The sequence below is a fragment of the Tachyglossus aculeatus genome, chromosome 9 (genome assembly GCF_015852505.1).
Source record: "Tachyglossus aculeatus isolate mTacAcu1 chromosome 9, mTacAcu1.pri, whole genome shotgun sequence".
Lineage (NCBI taxonomy): Eukaryota > Metazoa > Chordata > Mammalia > Monotremata > Tachyglossidae > Tachyglossus > Tachyglossus aculeatus.
The window spans coordinates 37,211,144-37,231,975 of NC_052074.1; positions in this window are offsets into that span (position 1 = coordinate 37,211,144).

Genomic DNA, 20,832 nt, shown 5'->3' on the forward strand with positions numbered 1-20,832 from the left:
AGTCGTAATCCCAATTTTACGGATGAGGTGATTGAGGCACAAAGAAATTAACTGTCTTGTCCAAAGTCACAGGGCAAACAAGAGATAGAGCTGGAATTAGAACCCAAGTCCTCCAACCCCCCAGTCCTGTTCTCTTTCCACAGGACCACACTTCTTCCAATTAATTCCTCTTCAAACCCCACTGTATCAGGGAAATGCTGCTCGACTCGAGGTCCTCACAGAGCAGAAATCCAGAGTTAGCCCTGGATTAAAAAAAAAATCAAAATACTGTTTCCTCCCAAGAGATTCCAATTTAGAGCCCCAAGCCCAGGGCCTGGTGGAAAACATACAGCCCTGGGAGTTAGGAGACTTGGGTTCTAGTATCAGCTCTGATAATTTGGGCAAGAAATGTAACCACTCTGGGCCTCAGTTTCCCCAATTGCAAAATAGGGATAAAATAATATTCTCCCTTCCTTTTAGACTGCGAGTCTGTATGGGATAGGGACTATGTCTGGTCTTGTTGCCTTGTAGATAGATACCCTAGTGCTTAGCACATTGCTTGGTACAGAACAAGCATTAATAAACACCACAATCATTATTACATGAGCGCAGGTGTGGAAGGGGCTTGTGGGGATGCTAGAGCTGGAAACGGGTTTCACGTTGCCCAGGAAGCCATGTCTGCCTCCAACTGAGACTTAAAGGTGCCATTTTCTAACCTCAGGCTTGGCCCCAACCCTAGCCATAGCCTGGCCACTTCCCACCCCTCCAATCTTGTTTCCATTCCCCTCACCCCTCACTGGCCCAGGCCCTGCCCTAGTTAGTTCTGTCTGCCCTTCCTGAGGGACTCCTAATTCCCTGATCTTTCATTAACTGGGAGACAGGGCCAAGAGCAGGTTTTATGACCAAGTGAGTTCAGGATCCCAACCAAATCCTTCAAAATGGCAAAAAGCTGCATCTCTCTTGGTTACTAGGCAAAGGAGCCTGCGGGGTCCAGTTTTCAGCAAGTTGTAGGAAGAAAGGTAGAGCCTTGTCATCTCTGGAAATGGCTGTCACCTGGCACTCCTGAGGGGTGGAAGGGAGGAGCTGGGGAGCAAGGGCCAGCAAACTCAACTCCAAAAGCAAAGGTATTTCAGGGTTAAAGGCCAGACCTAGTCTCATAATGTGGAGGAGAGCGCACCATGTTCTGGACCAATATGAGTTCTTTCTGTAGTCTCCCTCCTCAATCCCTCACCAACTCCAATGTCTTTAGGTAGGATTTGCGGAGGAACCAATTCTTCTAATTTTATTGTGTGATCCCAAACACCTAGTACCGTGTTCTTCCCACAAGTGTCCTATACAGTGCAATCAGTGTCAAGTACAGCACCCTGTAGCCAGTAGGTGTCAAATACAGTGTTCTGCACCCCGTAGGCATCCAGTACAGCCCTCTGCACCTAAAAATCACCCAGTACAGTGCTTCGCATATGGTAGGCATTCAATAAATATGACTAATTAAATGACAGATCAGGTCTTCCAGACAAAGTGACCATGCTGGGGTGGTTAACCCTGAGGAAGAGTGTCAGTTGAAGGCACTGTTGCATCCTCAACATGCACAAACATGAGGTCATGGGCAATTGGGCCAGTCCCTGTCCCAGCAGTCCTGTGGATGTTGTTGCGAGTCTGGACCTGGTCCAAGGACCAAGGGGCTGTACGGGGAGCTCAGATGTTTGAGCCTGGCTGTGGAATTTCCCTGTGATGGGCAGAGTTCTCCACTGGCCTGCTGGTGCCCCTCTCCCTCCTAGCCTCTTGGCCTTGGTGGCGGCTCCAGTGGTAGCAGTATAGATTGGACACTGGGCAGCAAGGGCTGGAGGATGGGCACCTCCAGGAAAGCCAGAAAGAAGCCAATAGAGAGCCATCCCCCACCCCTGCTTCTGGCAGCCCCTCAAGCATCAACACATTTTTAAGCCAGACGTGAAGAGTTGGGGAGGGACCAGGGAAGAGCAGCCAGAGAGGGAGGAAGGAGCAGGAGGAAGCTCGGGAGGAGCAGTCAAGGGAGTTGGGGTGCTTAGCTTAGAGAAGAGAAGGCTACAGACGTGTGGGGAGTTAATAGCTGCTATCAAGAGTCCAAAGTCAGAAGAGTAACCGTGCTTACAAAACACTTACTCTGTGCTGAGCACTGCACTCAGAGACTTAGATCAGACTTGGTCCCCGTCCGCCAAGGGCTCCCACAGACTGAGCGGGGAAAGCAGACAGCAAGCAGTGGAAGTGAAGTGAAACAGCAAGGAGCTGCTCATGAACCGTCACGATGATGATGAAATGGTGAGCCAAGGAGAGCAGGTTCTGAAGGGAGGGTCTCCCAGTCCCCCTGCTCCAGACACAGTCTTCCCTTAGCCTTGCCGCAGCCTTCTCCAGTGTTCCAACAGTTCTCAGGGCTGGGGACAGACTTTCCACAACAATGGTCTGTCATAGACTGCGGTGGACTGCAGCAGTCTGAGGAAGACTGCAATGGTCTGTGATAGACTGCGGTGATTTGTGGTAGATTGCGGTGAACTCCGGTGGTCTGTGGTGGTCTGTGATAGACTGCAGTGGTCTGCCCAAGTTCATGGCTCATCCAATGCAGAGTAATAATTAGAGTAATCATTAACATTTACTGGGTGCCAAGCCCTGTGGTAAAAGCTGCGGTGGATACAGGGTAATCACTTAGTACAGTGCTCTGTGCACATTAAACACTCAAAATGGGCAGGAACCGTGTCTGCTTATTATTATATTGTATTCTCCCAAGCGTTCAGTACAGTGCTTTGCACGCAGTAAGTGCTCAATCAATATGATTGAATGAATCGATCATCATCAATCGTATTTATTGAGCACTTACTGTGTGCAGAGCACTGTACTAGGCGCTTGGGAAGTACAAGTTGGCAACATATAGAGACAGTCCCTACCCAGTAGTGTGCTCACAGTCTAAAAGGGGGAGACAGAGAACAAAACCAAACTTACTAACAAAATAAAATAAATAGAATAGATATGTACAAGCAAAATAAATAAATAAATAAATAAATAGAGTAATAAATATGTACAAACATATATACAGGTGCTGTGGGGAAGGGAAGGAGGTAAGATGGGGGGGATGGAGAGGGGGACGAGGGGGAGAGGAAGGAAGGGGCTCAGTCTGGGAAGGCCTCCTGGAGGAGGTGAGCTCTCAGCAGGGCCTTGAAGGGAGGAAGAGAGCTAGCTTGGTGGATGGGCAGAGGGAGGGCATTCCAGGCCCGGGGGATGACGTGGGCCGGGGGTCGATGGCGGGACAGGCGAGAGCGAGGTACGGTGAGGAGATGAGCGGCGGAGGAGCGGAGGGTGCGGACTGGGCTGTAGAAGGAGAGAAGGGAGGTGAGGTAGGAGGGGGCGAGGTGATGGAGAGCCTTGAAGCCCAGGATGAGGAGTTTCTGCCTGATGCGCAGATTGATTGGTAGCCACTGGAGATTTTTGAGGATCGATAGATCAGCGACCCTGATCCACACGAAGGTCGCAGTCCAGGGGAGAAAGAGAACAGGTACCGAATCCCCATTTTACAGATGAGGTTCCAAGAAGTAAAAAGACTTGCCCAAGGTGACACGGCAGGCCCCGTGGCTGAGCCTCGATGAGAATCGGGGTCCGCGGCCTTGCAGTCGTGGGTCTTTGGGCCCCCCAGGCGGCGCAGCGCGGACCTGTTTGTCGTTCACCTCCATCCCTCTGCTCTCCCACCCCGCTCTCCGCTCAGCCCGGCGCTCAACTGCGCGCTAGCGATGATGAGCTCGGCTTAATGTTGTGTTAAAAGAGTTCGGTTGCTCTCCCGAGCCACCTCCCTCCGTACTAATGTGGGATCACACTCCATCTATTTGGCTTGCATTTACCTCGCCCCGTGCCGCCTTCGAATCCAGTTTAATTAAATGTGCCTTTAAATAGTCAGCGGGCACTCGTTTGCCCCTGGCAAAGCCACGGCCCACTGGCTTAGGAGACCCTCTAGATCCAGAAAGCTAATAAAGAGGATCTGTAAGAGGAACGTCGAGTCATCCAGCGGCAGCTGACATTTGTGCGAAATTCAGCGAATCAGTCGCTCGCAGCGGGCGCCCGGAGGCCCCGCTTGGACGGCGCCGGGAGTGTGGCTCCCGAGCTGCGACCCTGCTGCCAAACAGCCGTCTCCTCCCCCTCTCCCTTCTTCCTCCTCTTCCTCCTTCTCCTCCCTCTCCTCTTCCTCTACCCCCTCTATTTTCTTCCTCCCCTTCCCTCTTCGTCTCTTCTTTCTCCTCCTCCTCCTCTCCACCCACTGAACTCCTCCTCATCACCCTTCCCTTCCTTCTCCCCATCTTCTTCCTTCTCCTCCTTCCCCCTCACTGCTCTCTTCCTCCTTTCTCCTCATCCTTCCCTTCTTCCTTTTCCTTACCCCCACCCTTTTCTTCCTCCTTCTTTTCCACCTCCTCTTCCACTCCCCCCACTACTTTCCTCTTCCTCTTCCTTCCCCCCACTGCCCTCCTCCTCCTTCTCCTTTCCCTTAATACTATTTTGCTCCTTCTCTTCTTCTTTCTCCTCCCTCTTCTTCTCCTCCTCTGACCCCTGAGGTCTCACCTTAGGGAAGGGAGTTGGAAAGGGCGCTAACCAAAGGGTACAGTGCTCTGCACACAGTAAGAGCTCAATAAATACGATTGATGATGAAAGGGCAGAAGAATGGAAGGAGAGGCAGGGGAGAGAAAAGAATAGGAAGGAAGACAAGAGGTGGGAGGTGGAGGGAGAAAGAAAAGGGGTGAGCAAGAGGGGAAGGGGAGGAGGAGATGGCAGATGGCATCCCACACCCCTAGACCATAGAGAAAGGAAGAGAGAGAGAGAGAGAGAGAGAGAGAGAGAGAGAGAGAGAGAGAGAGAGAGTGCACTAGAGCATGCACCTTCTGGCCCAGAGAATTTGGCAAAAGTAGGACAGTGAGGCTGAGAGGGCAGTGTCCAGAGAGGCGTTGGATTGAACGGGTCTGACCCTGGACAACGAGAGAGCCAGAGCTGTCGTTTCAGCTCAGTCATTTAGCTTAAATCACTTAATTAAGAGATAAAGTGTCGTGGAAATCCCCAGATTAATTTGCACTTGTGTGTAAAAGCGGCAACATTTATCCCCAATTCAGAGAGAGAATGGGCTCCACTCTGTTATAGTTTGCAGTGAAATCTAATTCAATGCGTGCGAGTAGAAAAGGGAAATCAGACGGATCTGATCGATGGGGCGGCTCGCCCTGTTGGGGAAGGAAGGCGCTGGGCCCTTGAGCCCAGGGAGCTGGCAAAGCAATTGCAGCAGTGATGGAGGGGCAGGGCCTGGTGGCCTCCGGAAAGAGGGAAGATGAATGAGAAGTTGCAGGAAGAGACAATCGCGTTGCCAGAGGACACATGAGAGGGGCCTGGCTGGGGAGCTGGGGAGCTGAATTCGTGCCAGGAATGAATCCCCGGTTCCGCTGGGACAAGTGATTCTGGACCCAGTAATCTCTAGCCCCGGCACCTCAGCCCAAACCCGAGCCCAACATGCTTTTCCCCTCTCTTCTCCTGCTACACCCCAGCTCACACACTTCACTGCACTGGGGAGGCCTGACTGGGTTGAACAGTGCATTGAGTCAAGGCCCACACCCAGCTCGAGCCTAACAGCCCAGCTGAACACAGTTTCCAATCAGTGCTCTGCTAAGCACTAAGTGCTCAGAGCTCATACAATAAGTCTCTGCATTCAGTACAGGCTCCCATTTAACTGTCTGCACATAGGATTCATTCATTCATTCAATCAATCAATCGTATCTATTGAGCTCTTATTGTGTGCAAAGCAATAGAGACAATCCCTACCCACAACGGGCACACAGTCTAGATGGATTCAGAAAACACTTATTTCTGTGTAGCATTCTGCACTCAATCAAAGGCATTTCTTGAGTGCTTATTCTATATAGAGCAATCTATTAAAAATTTGGTCATCTTCTCTAGATTGCAAGCTCCTTGTGGACAGGGAACCCATCTGCCAACCCTGTTATATTGTACACTCCCAAGGACTTAGTGCAGTGTTCTGCACATTGTAAGGAGACTCAGTAAATGCGATTGGTTGATTGAGTACAATAGAGTTAGTAGGAGTTAGTACCATGATCTCAACCCACAAGACATTTATGATCTTGTGGCGTTTACAATCTACAGGGTTGTTTTATTTTGACAATCTGCAATCTACAATTTATGGGGAGCAGAGTGACCTAATAGAGAAGCAATGTGCCTAGAGGAAAGAGCCTGGGCCTAGGAATCAGAGGATCAGCTCTTCTTGTCTTCTGTGAGATCTTGAATGAGTCACTAAAGTGGGGATTAAATCCTACTCCCTTCTACTTAGACTATGAGCCCCATGTGAGACAGGAACTATGTCCAACCTAATTATCTTGTATCTACCCCAGTGCTCAGTACAGTACTTGGCTTACAGTAAGTGCATAACAGGTATAACAACCATAATGATAATGATAATAATAACACCCACAGAGCACATAGCTAGTATCCGTGTTCACTGTTAGAATCCATGAAATTGTAATCAGTTTTCATAATAATAATAATAATGATTGTATTTAAGTGCTTACTATATGCCAAGCACTGTTCTAAACGCTGGGGTAGATATAAGGAAATCAGGTTGTCCCACGTGGGGCTCACACTTTTAATCCCCATTTTACAGATGAGGTAACTGAGGCACAGAGAAGTGAAGTGGCTTGCCCAAGGTCACACAGCAGACAAGAGGCAGAGGCGGAATTAGAACCCACATCCTCTGGCTCCCAAGCCCGTGCTCTTTCCACTGAGCCACGCTGCTTCAGCATTCCTAGGTCAAGGCCCCAAACAATTATCTACTGTAGCAATGGTCCATATTTGTGGATCATCTCTTGGCTTAAGCCATGGCTGGGAGAGAGACATGATGTAAGGAGTGCAAGTGGAGGGAGAAGCTCGAGGAGGGGAGAGCTATGACCTGTCTCCCTGGAGACCAGTAGCTTCTCCCTCTGCCCTGACGTCCCCTTCTTCACCCACCTAGTCACCCCCCGCCCCCCCACCCCTCGCTGGCTCAAGGGAGACCGTCTGGAGCCCCGTGTGTGGCCTTGATGATGATGACGACGGTGGTGTTTGTTGAGCACTTACTATATGCCACGCACTGTACTAAGCACTGGGGTGAATACAAGCAGATCGGGTTGGACACAGTCCCTGTCCCACGTGTGCTCATGATCTCAATCCCTATTTTACAGATGAGGTAAATGAGGCCCAGAGAATAATAATAATAATAATGATGGTATTGATTAAGCGCTTACTATGTGCCAAGCACTGTTCTAAGCGCTGGGGAGGTTACAAGGTGATCAGGTTGTCCCACGTGGGGCTCACAGTCTTCATCCCCATTTTACAGATGAGGGAACTGAGGCCTAGAGAAGTGAAGTGACTTGCCCAAAGTCACACAGCTGACAAGTGGCAGAGCAGGGATTTGAACCCATGACCTCTGACTCCAAAGCCCGGGCTCTTTCCACAGAGCCACGCTGCTTCTCCAGAAGTGAAGTGACTTGCCCATAGTGACACAGCAGACAAGTGGCGGAGCCGAGATTAGAACCCATGTCCTTCTGACACCCAGGCCCGTGCTCTATCCATTCCGCCACTTTGTTTTCATTCATTCAATCGTATTTATTGAGCGCTTACTGTGTGCAGAGCACTGTACTAAACGCTCGGGAAGTACAAGTTGGCAACATATAGAGACGGTCTCTACCCAACAGCGGGCTCTGCCCCTTCCCCTGCCCCTCGCGACGCCCTCCTGGACCCCTGCCGACCAGACCATGCCCTTCTGGGGTCTCAACCGGACATGTGAGGGTCGGTCACTAACCCCGTCCTGCCCTTGGGGGGCTTAAAACCCTCCCGCGCCCCCGCGGCGTCTCGACACTCAGAGCAGCCAGCGGGGTTGAGGCGCCGTCGTTTCCCAGAACCGGAGAGGAACGCGTGGCCGAGGTTAATTAGAAAAATTATCTCATCGGAACAAAGAAATCGGGAGCGCGGTATCTGCGGCTGGGGCCACACGAATCTCTCCCGGCCGCGGGCGTTTCCCTGCAACTGCGATCCATCACAGTCATCTCCTTGTCTGAGGCTCCGGGAGCCCCCTCCTTCCAGCCGGCACCCCCAGCCCCCATCTTCATCTCCCGCCTCGTCCTCTCCCCCCTGACACTCCCCCCGCATCCCTCCTGCTCTCTCCAGCTTTGAGGCCTTCCCAGACTGAACCCCTTCCTTCCTCTCCCCCTCGTCCCCCTCTCCATCCCCCCATCTTACCTCCTTCCCTTCCCCACTGCACCGGTGTATATGTATATATGTTTGTACATATTTGTTACTCCATTTATTTATTTTACTTGTACATATCTATTCTATTTATTTTATTTTGTTAGTATGTTTGGTTTTGTTCTCTGTCTCCCCCTTTTAGACTGTGAGCCCACTGTTGGGTAGGGACTGTCTCTATATGTTGCCAACTTGTACTCTGCAAACAGTAAGCGCTCAATAAATACGATTGATGATTGATGATGATGATGATGATGATGCAGAGTTCTGAACACAGCGTATGTTGGTGCAGGACACTCTACTGAATGCCTGCCGCTTGAGAGCTCTGTACTGCAGAGAAGCAGTATGATTTAGTGGCAAGAGCCCAGGCTTGGGAGTCAGAAGACGTGGGTTATAATAATAATAATGATAAGAATAATAATAATAATCATGGTATTGGTTAAGCGCTTACTATGTGCGAAGCACTGTTCTAAGCGCTGGGGGGGGGACTACAAGGTGATCAGGTTGTCCCACATGGAACTCACAGTCTTAATCCTCATTTTACAGATGAGGGAACTGAGGCACAGAGAAGTTAAGCGACTTGCCCAAAATCACACAGCTGACGAGTGGCAAAGCCAGGATTAGCACCCAGGACCTCTGACTCCCAAGCCCGTGTTCTTTCCACTGAGCTACGCTGCTTCTCTTCCCGCCTTTGCCACTTGTCTGCTGTATGACCTTGGGCAAATTACTTAACCTCTCTGTGCCTCAGTTTCTTCATCTGTAAAATGGGGATTAAGATGGCGAGCCCCACATGGGACAACCTGATTACCTTGCATCTACCCCAGTGCTTAGAACAGTGCTTGGCACATAGTAAGCGCTTAAGAAAAACCATAATTATTATCATTATTATTATTACTGGGAGCCTACTGTGTGCAGCTGCTCCAGTTGGTGCCATCCCTGTGCCGACTCTGCGGACAGCGGGAAGCAGGCTCCCAGCTGACCCACGGTCTTGACCCGCACGAGAAGGGGCCACGGGCTCCCTGAGTTGTGGCCCAGACGGGCAGAGATGGGGCACGCAGGGTTGGCATTTGCATAAAGACAATGGAACCTTCCAGAAATCACTCTCCACCCCCATACAAGTAGAAAGTAGCATGGCCTAGTGGAAACAGCAGGGCCTGGCAGTCGGAAGACCTGAGTTCTAATCCCAGCTCCCTCACTCGTCTGCTGTGTGACATTGGGCAAGTCACTTAACTTCTTTGGGCTTTGGTTACCTCATCTATAAAATGGAGATTTGAGACTGGGAGTCCCATGTGGGACACAGATGGTATCCAACCTGATTATCTTGTATTTACCTCAGTGCTTAGTACAGTACCTGGCACATGATAAGTGCTTAACAAATACCACTCACACAGCTGCTGTCCTGCCAACACCAGTGCATAGCCAAACCTGGGGTACCCTGGTGCCCGAGTGGCTCAGGACAGGAGGCCGTGCCCTGTGCCCCAGCTAAAGTCTGGCTCCAGGATGGCCCCTCACTAATCAGTCCCTCTGAGTCCAGGTTCAGCCAACCCCTGCTGGTCAGCCTTCTCCAGCATTTAGCTCCACCTCAAATCTGGGCTATAGGGCTTCCATTACATCACATGGATAGAACCTGGCAGGAGAACTGGGGAAAGTTCATCCCACAAGACGAATCTGTTCTGGTCTAACGCTATCCACCAGTTGGGTGGGAGGTAATGGTCACGCATCTGCAACAGGTGTCCATCAAGGCAACCTGGCACTTCTTGGTGTCCCAGCCTCTGCCTCGGCCTGACTGCCCTGTGTCGGGCACCATTCTGGGATTCCCTGTGTTTTTGCAACTTTACAGTGCTCAATATGACTAAATAGTTATGGGCAGCTACTGGGTAAAGCACTCTGCTAATGGGAACAGAGCAAAATATGGGAATTTGCATCAAGAAATGCCAGGATCTTCAAATGAGCAACCACAGTCCATTTGCAATGATTAGGGCATTTATTAAATGCTTACTATGTGGTATGTCATCATCATCATCAATGGTATCGATTGAACACTTACTATGTGCAGAATACTGTACTAAGTGCTTGGGAGAGTGCAATACAACAGAGTTAGCAGACACTTTTCACACATTTCCTGCCCCATGTGCACTTGGATCTGTAACCCTTGGGCATTTTGTATTCACCCCACTCTCAGCCCCACAGCACTTACGTACCTATCTATAAATTCTTTATTTATATTCTGTCCATCTCCCCCTCTAGATGGTAAGTTCAATTTGGGCAGGGAACACATCTGCCAACCGTGTTATATTGTATTCTCTCAAGTGCTTAGTACAGTGTTCTGCACACAGTAAGTACTCTATAAATACCAGTGATTGATCGATGGGTTGATTGCTAAGCTCTGGGGTAGGTACAAGGTATGAGATAATATAGAGCCCCTGTACCACACAGGTCTCACAATTCACTTTATCCTCATTTACAGAGGAGGAAAACTGAGACCTGGACAGGTTATGCAGTAGGCCTCTAGCGGAGCTGGGTTTAGAACCAGTGTCTCATGACTCCCAAGTCCTGAGCTCTTTCCACTGGGACACTGCCTCCTTCCCGTTGGCTCAGTAGTTACAAAGATGTGATTTCTCTGTTACATGAGGATATAATGGAAAGCATCCCAGCGCATATCAGGACAAAAGAGCTGCATGAACAACTGAAAAGATGAATGTACCCTCACCAGTGCTGAAGGTGGCCATAAATGCAAAATGGCTTGCGGTGCTTATTGGCTTCTCACCACTTGGGGTATTGGGAAGGTTCTCAGGGAGATTTTTAGGAGGCTTTGAAGATGGGGAGTCCTGGGGTCTGTCAGGTCGATGGGGAGGGAGGGAGTTCCAGGTTGGGTGGACTGCATGAGTGAAGATTTGGAAGAGGGAGGGTGGAGAGTGAGGCACAGGGCTAAGGTTGGCCTGGGGAGAAGCAAAGAGATCAAGCTGGGGAGGGATGTCTGAGTTCAGATGGCTTGCTGCAGGAAGAAGAAGAGATGGGAAACGTTTTGGGGTGATGTGGCCCCACCAATTTCCTTGTGCGTGGCCTCTCATCCCTGATTTGGGTTTGCCCAAGCCAGTCCCGTTCTGAGGTAAAACCCGGCCCGCCTGGCCCAGGGTGTCCTCAGAGGCTGAGCCCGCTGGGAGCCCTGGAGCCCGGTGAGAAATTGGCGTCTGGAGTGATTCATCAAGGTGTCAGGCGCCCCCGCACTGCGTCACCATGACTGACAACGGGGCAACTTGGAAATAATACACAGACCTGCACTCCCTGATAGCGCCAGCATCGTGCTTGGGGTCCAAAGCTCAGGAAATGTGAGTGGAATTTCAATCTCTTCTCCCTCCTCCCTCTTCCCTCTCTCCCTCTCTCTCCCTCCCTCCCTTGTTCTTCCTATCCTCCTCATTCCCTACCTTCTTTTCCCCTTCCTCCCTACTCTCTCCCTTTCTCCCTCTCCCTCACTCAATTTCATCGTTTCTCCTTCCCTCCCTCTCCTTTCTCCTTTCCTCCCTCCCTCTCCCTCACTCCTCCTCCTGCAATCATTTTATTGTGTTTTTACCCTCTGAAGGTCACATTCAGCTACGTGTTTCCTCCCCCCATTACTCTCAGGAAGTTCCTTAAAATGATAAACATTTCTGGTTTCTAGCAGGTGTAGGAGGCCTTGAGCAGAACACACACACAGATACATAGACACACACACTTGTGCACCCCCTCAGATGCACATAGGTACTTGCTGCCACAAAGCACGATTCCATGTCTTTGAGCACTGCCTGGGTCCAGATTGCTCCCTCCGCTAGAAGCTGTCCCTGGCCCCGGCCCCGGCCTTCGGGGGTTTTCTTCAGTAGGATCTGTGCAGTGCCAGGCACTGCGGACAGCAAATGCAACAGTGCAGCAGGGGATGATTAGATGGCCCGAGATGCGGAAGGGACTGTCAATCGCACCATGTGGCAGAGGAGAAGTTGAGTCATACCTGTGAGTCACACCTGGTCCCCTCAGCCCCATCGACACCCCCTGATGCACTCCTACTGCCAGGAGTGTCGGCTTCGGGCCTGGAGGGTGGCGAGATGGAGAGGGAGAAGAGAGCAGAGAGGAGGGGGGAGCCAGTGGGTAGGTCCTCCTTCCAGCCACCCCAGCCTTAGCCTGCAATGAACTAGAGACCCTGACAAGACCCAGCATGACTAATGGCAGAGCAATATGTCCAAGTGGAAATGGCATGGCCTAGTGGATAGAGTACAGGCATGGGAGTTAGAAGACATGGGTTCTAATCATGGCTCTGCCACTTGTCTGCTGTGTGATCTTGGGCAAGTCACTTAACTTCTCTGTGTCTCAGTTACCTCATCTGTAAAATGGGGATGAAGACTGTGAGCCTCATGTGGGACAGGGACTGATTATGCTCTATCTACACAGTACTAGGAACAGTGTTTGGCACAAAGTAAGTGCTTAACAAATACCATTAAAAAGCAAAGCCCTCAGCCCCCACCCTTCATCCCCCTGCCCCGGCCTGCTTCCCAGACCCTCTGACCCTGCTTTCCACTCCTGGGATAGGGACTCTGACTGGTGGGCGTGTGAAAGAGTTGAGGAACTAAAGAGAACACACAGGCATTATCTGCAAAGGACTCATGTAAGCAGACTGGGCCCTGAGCTGGCGAGAGCCCTGCAGGAAGAGTTGTCCCTTCAGGCTCATGGGGCATCACAGCCCAGTGCAAAAGGAGCCCGGGGCTGAGAGTCAGGAGACCTAGGATCAAGTCCCAGTTTTCCCAAGCCTGCTGGGTCATCACGCCGTCTCTCATCCTCTCTGGTCCTCAGTTTCCTCACTAGTAACATGGGAAGCAGATGCCCTGCCTCTGCCCTGCCTCTCCCATCTTGCCCCCAATGATGATGTGAGTGAGAAAGCAGTCAAGGAATGTGAATGGGCTTTAGAAGCAGGAAGCTCTCACTGCACATCTGAGGCATCACTGCTCCATGCCATGTATGGGTTCCAGCCATGCATGGGCTTCACACACAGTATGTGGGTTCCACATCTTGCATGGGCTCCATTCTGTATAAGGGTTCCACACTGTGAACAGGCTCCACGCTGTGTATGGGCTCCACACCATATACGGGCTACGCAGCAGAACTCTCCAGGAACTTGCTCCAATGATGCTTGCCAGAGGGTGTTGTCAGAGGAGCCTGTGACTTAGTTCTGGAGTGGTCACATGGTTCCCAGAGGCTGATTGATGCTAGAAAGCACTTTGATGTGAGGGAAGTCCACTTGCACAGCATGGTTTTACTGTGACTTGAGAGCAGACTGGATTCAGGAGGGAGCACTTGGTTTCTCCCTGGGCAGGTACTAGTCTAGGAAAGGGCAGCCCATGGATGGAGAGACTGTCCATGGATCTTGTCAAACCCATCAATTCCACAGATCCCATCGACCCCAGAGATTCATTCATCATTCATTCAATCATATTTATTGAGTGCTTACTGTATGCAGAGCACTGTACTAAGTGCTTGGAAAGTACAATTCAGCAATAAAGAGAGACAGTCCCTGCCCACACTGGGCTTACAGTCTAGAAGGGGGCAGAAAAACATCAAAACAAGTAAACAGGCATCAATATAAATAAATAGAATTCTAGATATGTACATGTCACATAGATATGTGACTTTGGGCAAGTCACTTAACTTCTCTGGACCTCAGTTACCTCATCTGTAAAATGGGGATTAAGATTGTGAGCCCCACGTCGGACATCCTGATAAACTTGCATCTGCTCCAGTGCTTAGAACAGTGCTTGGCATATATAGTAAGCACTTAACAAATACCATCATTATTATATATATATTATAATATATATATATATATACACACAAGTGCTGTGGGTCAGGGAGAGGGGAATAGAGCAAAGGGAGTGAGTCGGGGTGACTTGGAGGGGAGGAGGAGCTGAAGAAAAGGGGGGCTTAGTCTGGGAAGGCCTCTTGGAGGAGGTTAGCTTTCAGTAGGGCTTTGAAGTGGGGATGTGTGATTCTTTGGTGGGTTTGAGGAGAGAAGGCATTCCAGGCCAGAGGTAGGACATAGACTGAGGTTGACAGCAGGACAGGCGAGATCGAGGCACAGTGAGAAGGTTAGTGGCACCAGAGGAGCGGAGGGTGTGGGCTGGGATGTAGAAGGAGAGAAGGGAGGTGAGGTAGACTGTGTAGTCTTCTAGACTGTGAGCCCATCTTTTAGACTGTGATCCCACTGTTGGGTAGGGACCATCTCTATATGTTGCCGACTTGTACTTCCCAAGCGCTTAGTACAGTGCTCTGCACACAGTAAGTGCTCAATAAGTATGATTGAATGAATGAATGAATGAAGTCAATAGTGAGGAGTTTTTGTTTGATACGGAGGCTGAGCCTGTTGTTGGGTAGGGACTGTATATGTTGCCAACTTGTACTTCCCGAGTGCTTAGTACAGTGCTGTGCACACAGTAAGTGCTCAATAAATATGATTGAATGAATGAATGAATGAATAGGCAATGACTGGAGATTTTAGAGGAGGGTGACATGCCCAGAATGTTTCTTTAGAAAGCTATCTCTTGTAGCCCCAGGTCCTGAGGGGGTAGGGGCAACGGGAACCTCAGCACTAATGGAGCAGCACATTCACTATGCAGTTCTGAGTGAGAGGAGGGGGTGGGTGCTGCTGCCGCAGACTGCAGGCTCGGGGAAGAGATATGTCTCCAGTGTTCAGGTTAACTGGGAGAAAGCTTTTGTTTGTGTTCGGGACTGGGTCCAACTGGGGATGGGGGAATTCCTGGATTTTTCTATTGTTGCCCATTGGCTGAAAAGACTGGTCTCCCTAAGATGTTGAGCACTGTCATTACTGAGTCTGATCTTGGTTCACCCAGTCCAGGACTCTGTCTCTGACTGGGGCACCAGGACACGTGGAGGAACAGTGGGCTGGTTGCCTTCCTGGACAGGCACTCTCATGCTTAGGGGTGGACCATACAACTCCCTTAGCTCTGCATACTGTGCACTGAGAGGTGTACTGTGTGCCTACTGTGTTCAGAGGCTGTAGGATATGTTGCCGACTTGTACTTCCCAAACACTTAGTACAGTGCTCTGCACACAGTAAGCACTCAATAAATACAATTGAATGAACAGTAGGCACCTACTATATGCAGAGCACTGTACTATATGCCTATTATGTGCAGAGTGATGAAATAATGGTTGGGGGCACAGAGGGAATAAAAAATCAAATTCTTACCCTCAAGGACAGTGAATATCGTGGATGAATTCACCATAGCCGGTATATATACGGGCTTAAGATATATATTAAGCTCTGAGCCAGCTGAGAGCAGGGCATGTTTGGGGAAATGGGGACAATCAGGGAAGGCCTGTGGGAGGAGGCAGATTTCAGAATGCCACGGAGGCAATGGAGACAGGCAGCTGGTCATTTTCCCTAAATTGCTGGTGGGAGACATCACTCCTGTCCTTAAGCATCTCCAGTGCCTCCCGTTGCTTCAGGAATAAAATAAATTTCCTAACCATCTGCTTCGATGTTCTCTACAGTGCCAACCATGCCCTGCTCCCTCCTTCAGCCCCTGACCCATGGCCCCGGCCATCTAGGCTCGTGGCGGGGAGGTCGGAGCGGGCGGAGGTGGTGGTTCGAGGGGCGAGGGTGAAGCTGGGGGTGGGACCATAAACATCTTGAGGAGCTTCATCCGGAGAGGAGGTGTAAGGTGGGGCAGGAAGGGGAAAGTCCTGAAGAGACGTTGCCGTTTTTCCAGCAATCCAGGACAGGAGCCTCGCAGGGACCGGAGCCTGGCAGGAGGATGCCCCAACTCTCAACACGGAATTCATTTATTCATTCAATCTTATTTATTCAGCTCTTACTGTGTGCAGCGCACTGTACTAAGGAATCTGCTGGTTTGGGAGGTTGGGACGTCACCGTATCAGTTTTGTGCCCTTGTTGGGTGGGGGGAGGGGGGGCGTGTCCCTAGAGGTTTCTCCACGGGAGAGCCAAACACGCCCTCATTCATTCATTCATTCGATCATTCAATGGTATTTATTGAGTGCTTTTCATTCATTCAATCGTATTTATTGAGCGCTTACTGTGTGCAGAGCACGGTACTAAGCACCTGGGAGAATACAATACAACAGAATTCCTTCATTCACTCATTCAATCGTATTTACTGAGCGCTCACTGTGTGCAGAGCACTGTACTAAGCGCTTGGGAAGTACAAATCGGCAACATATAGAGATGGTCCCTACCCAACGACGGGCCCACAGTCTAGCAAACACGTTCCCTGCCCACAGCGAGCTTACTACAGTCCAGAGATGTCCACGCCCCACCCCACCCCTTGGGCAAGTCACGTCACTGCCTCAGTTACTTCATTTATAAAATGGGGACTAAGACTGTGAGCCCCATGTGGGACAGGGACAGTTTCCAACCTGATTAATTTGTATCTGCTCTAGCTCGTAGAACAGTGCCTGGCACATAGTAAGCGCTTGACCAATGTCCTAGAATAGTTGCCCCATCGGACGCCCGTTGGCCGAAGCCCCTTAGCCCGGTCCGGCCTCCGGGGGGGGCGACTTTTCCTGCGGACCGCTCCGAGCAGCCGAGGCTGAGGAACGGTTTGTACGCTTGGTTTGCTTTACAGCTTTCTTGGTCTTTAGCTTTGATTGGATTGTTTGCCTGGAACACGAAGTGCATTTAGAAGGCGAGAAAGTGAATGGGAAACATTTGCAACTCGGTGCCCGGAGGCCCCGTCTTAATGTCAGGAGTAAATTACGGCGCCGGGGGCTGCGCTTTCTTTCCCCATGCGCGTCCTCCGGGCCGCGGGGAATTACGGTCTCGGTCCTCTCCCTCCCCCCCATCCCCCTCCGGTCGGGACCCCTGAGCTTGCACAGACGCCTCTGATTCCCGGGTCAGAGTTCACGAACGTGGGACTCCCCCTTAATCCCCCCTGTCCCTCGGGGGGCCCTAAGGTGGGAAGGCCGAGGTGTGGGACGAGGCCTTCCTTTCCTCTTTTCCTTCTCCTGCATCACCCTGACATTCATTCATTCATTCAACCGTATTTATTGAGCGCTTACTGTGTGCAGAGCACTGTACTAAGCGCTTGGGAAGTACAAGTTGGCAACATAACATGCTCCCTGTATTCATTCCCCCTCCCAGGCCCACACCACTTATGTACATATCTGTCATTTATTTATTTCTGTTAACGTCTGTCTCCCCCTCTAGACTGTAAACTCGTTGTGGGCAGGGAACGCGTCTGTTATGTTGTTCTATTGTTCTCTCCCAAGCGCTTAGTACAGTGCTCCGTACACGGTAGGTGCTCAATAAATACGATTGAATGAATGACTAAACCCTCCATTCCTCTTCTCCCCCTCTCTGCTGCATTGCTCTGCTTAACAAATGCTATCATCATCATCACCCCCCTCCCAGCTCCACAGCACTTATGTAAAGATCAGTACTTTATTCATTTATATTAATGTCTGTCTCCCCCTCTAGACTGTAAGCTTATTGTAGGCAGGGGATGGGTCTGTTTATTGTTATATTGTACTCTTCCCAAGCGCTTAGTATAGTGCTCTGCACACAGTAAGCCCTCAAAAAATACGATCGACTGACTGAGATCCCACGGGGAGCTGGCAGCCAAAGACTTAAAACCAAACAGGCCCCGGGGCGGAAAGTCCCAGGACACAGGCCAAATGGGGATTTCTCTTGCTTTGATTCCACCATCCACCATCTGTGAGAGTGCACTCAACCTCACCGCTCACTCTGGCTACAACTGTCTTCTAGACTGTGAGCCAGCTGTTGGGTAGAGACCGTCTCTATATGTTGCCAACTTGTACTTCCCAAGTGCTTAGTACAGTGCTCTGCACACAGTAAGCACTCAATAAATATGATTGAATGAACCGTCACACCCATTAGTCTGACCACATCGCCCACCCCCACCACCCTGGTCTCATTGGCCACCCCTGTCACTCTGGCCACATCAACCTCCCTGGTCACACTGGTCATACACACCACTTTCACTGGTCACTAACCCCCATGCCCCTCCCCACCTAAAAAGCCTCCTGAAAGAACTCCTCCTCCAGGGAGCCCTCCTTCCCCATCGCTTGGCCACAGACCCTGCCTTGCCACCCCAACAGCACCTCTAATGGTTACATGTTTATGGACAGATGCACCCCATGAATTCTACATCTATTACCCTTTTGGTACCTAGGCTGGCATCACTTGCCTATCAATCAATTAATCATATTTGTTGAGCACTTATGGTATGTAGAACACTGTACTGAGCACTTGGGAGAGTACAATATAACAGAATTGGTAGACATGTGCCTAGATTTCTCCTCCTGTGTTCCATGCTACTCCCTCCCACTCTCTCCTCCTGCGATCCCCATGTGGGTCAGGGACTGTGTCCCAACTGATTCTCTTATATGTAATAGTAATAACAATAATGGTATTTGTTAAGTGCTTACTAGGTGCCAAGCACTGTTGTAAGCGCTGGGGTAGATACAAGGTAATCAGGTTGTCCCACGTGGGGCTCACAGTTTTTATCGCCATGTTACAGATGAGGCAACTGAGGCACAGAGAAGTTAAGTGACTTGCCCAAAGTCACACAGCTGACAAGTGGCAGAGCAGGGAATAGAACTCATGGCCTCTGACTCCCAAGCCTGTGCTCTTTCCACTGAGCCATGCGCACCCAGTACAGAGCTTTGAACAGAATAAATTCCACTGGATGGCATGTACGTCCTCCTTCCACACACCTGGTCTGGTTAGTATATGAGGAATACCCAGAAAGCTCCCAGAAGTTGTGCCAGTAATAGCACACAGAAATCCGACTCGGGTGGCAGCAGAGAGCTGTAAGTCACATGGAGGGAACCAAGCTCTCCTTTCCGACTTCCCCCAGGACAGTCCAGGATCCCGGACTCCTCCGACGGGAACTATTCCTCATCTCTATCAAGACAAGAGAACAATTTGGATAGTTTTTGAAAGTTAAAAAAATTCTGATTTATCTATGAGACACACTTCAGAACACAAACCAATTTTGCTTCAGTAATACGGTGTCAATATTTCTTGACAGAAGACAAATGTTGTTATTACTTTGCCATTTTTTACCTTTGTAAAAGTGGAGAATTTTACAAAATGACTCTTCTTTACATGTCAAAGCGGGAAGCCGACGGAAAGGAACACTGCAGCAATTTTTATATCTCGTGACAGTGACGGATTCCCTTGGGAGGTTCAAAATGATCCCGTTCCGTATCGGCATTTTTAAGAAGCTGAAAATAAACCCAGTTTTCATGGGCAAATGAATCTTCACTTCACAAAGATCCAGAAAAGGCTGCTAGAGGGAAGGTATCTCCAGCTCCTCCAGAAAGAGGTAGGGGAGGGAGTGCCTTTTGCAACCCGAACCCCAAAGGGTGTCTATCAATCCATTGATCAGTTGTATTTTTTGAGTGCTTATTGTGTGCAGGGTACGGTACTAACTGCTTGGTAAAGTACACACGACACAGTTAGTAGACACATTCCTTGCCCACAAATAGCTTATGGTCTAGAGGAGACAGACCTTAAAATAAATTACAGACGGGGAAATGGCAGACTGCAAGGATATGGGCTGGGGTGAATATCAAGTGCTTAAGAGGTACAGATCCGATTTGCGTAGGCGACGCAGAAGGGAGGGGAACAGAACGGGGAGATGAGAGGTTAGTCATCCCCTCTTTTAGAAGCTGTGTAACTTAGTGGAAAGAACACGGGCTTGGGAGTCACGGGTCGTGGGTTCTAATCCTGACTCCGCTATTTGTGAGCTTTGTGACTTTGGGAAAGTCATTTGACTTCTCTGTGCCTCAATCCCTCATTTGTAAAATGGGGATTATGACTGTGAGCCCCTTGAAGGACATGGACTGTGTCCAAACAGATTAGCCTGTATCTACCCCAGCTGTTAATACAGTGCCTGGCACATAGTAAGTGCTTAGCAAATATCATTTTTTAAAAAAAGAAACACAAGTATTGAATCCCCATTTTAGATTAGGAAATGGAAGCCCAGAGAGGTGACGTGACTTACCCAAGGTCACACAGCAGACTAAGTGGCAGGTCGGGCTTGTCTGCTGTGTGATCTTGGGCAAGTCACTTAATTTCTCTATGCCTCAGTTATCTGTAGAACGGCGATTGAGACTGTGAGCCTTGCTTGGGACAGGGATTGTGTGCAACCCAATTTGCTATAACCACCCCAGCGCTTAGTATAGTGCCTGGCACACAGTAGGAGCTTAACAAATACAATAATAATAACCGGGTCTTCCGATGCCCAGGCAGGAGTTCTTTCCACTGATACACTCGGCCTCCTTGCGGCGATTTCCGAGGAAGAGCGATCAAGCGCTTAGTACAGAGCTCTGCACACAGTAAGCGCTCAATAAATACGATTGATTGATTTGGGCCTGACCGCCTGAAAAGTGCTCAAGGGGCCAGCAGTGGGAGTGGATTACATCGCCCCCTGGTGGCTGGGCACGGTGCCGCAGCTGCCAAGAGTCCCTGCCTCCTCCCTGCCCCCTCCCTGCTTACTTCTCCCAACCAAGGTTGCCTGAGGATCAGGAGTTGGAAAAGCGCAGCCA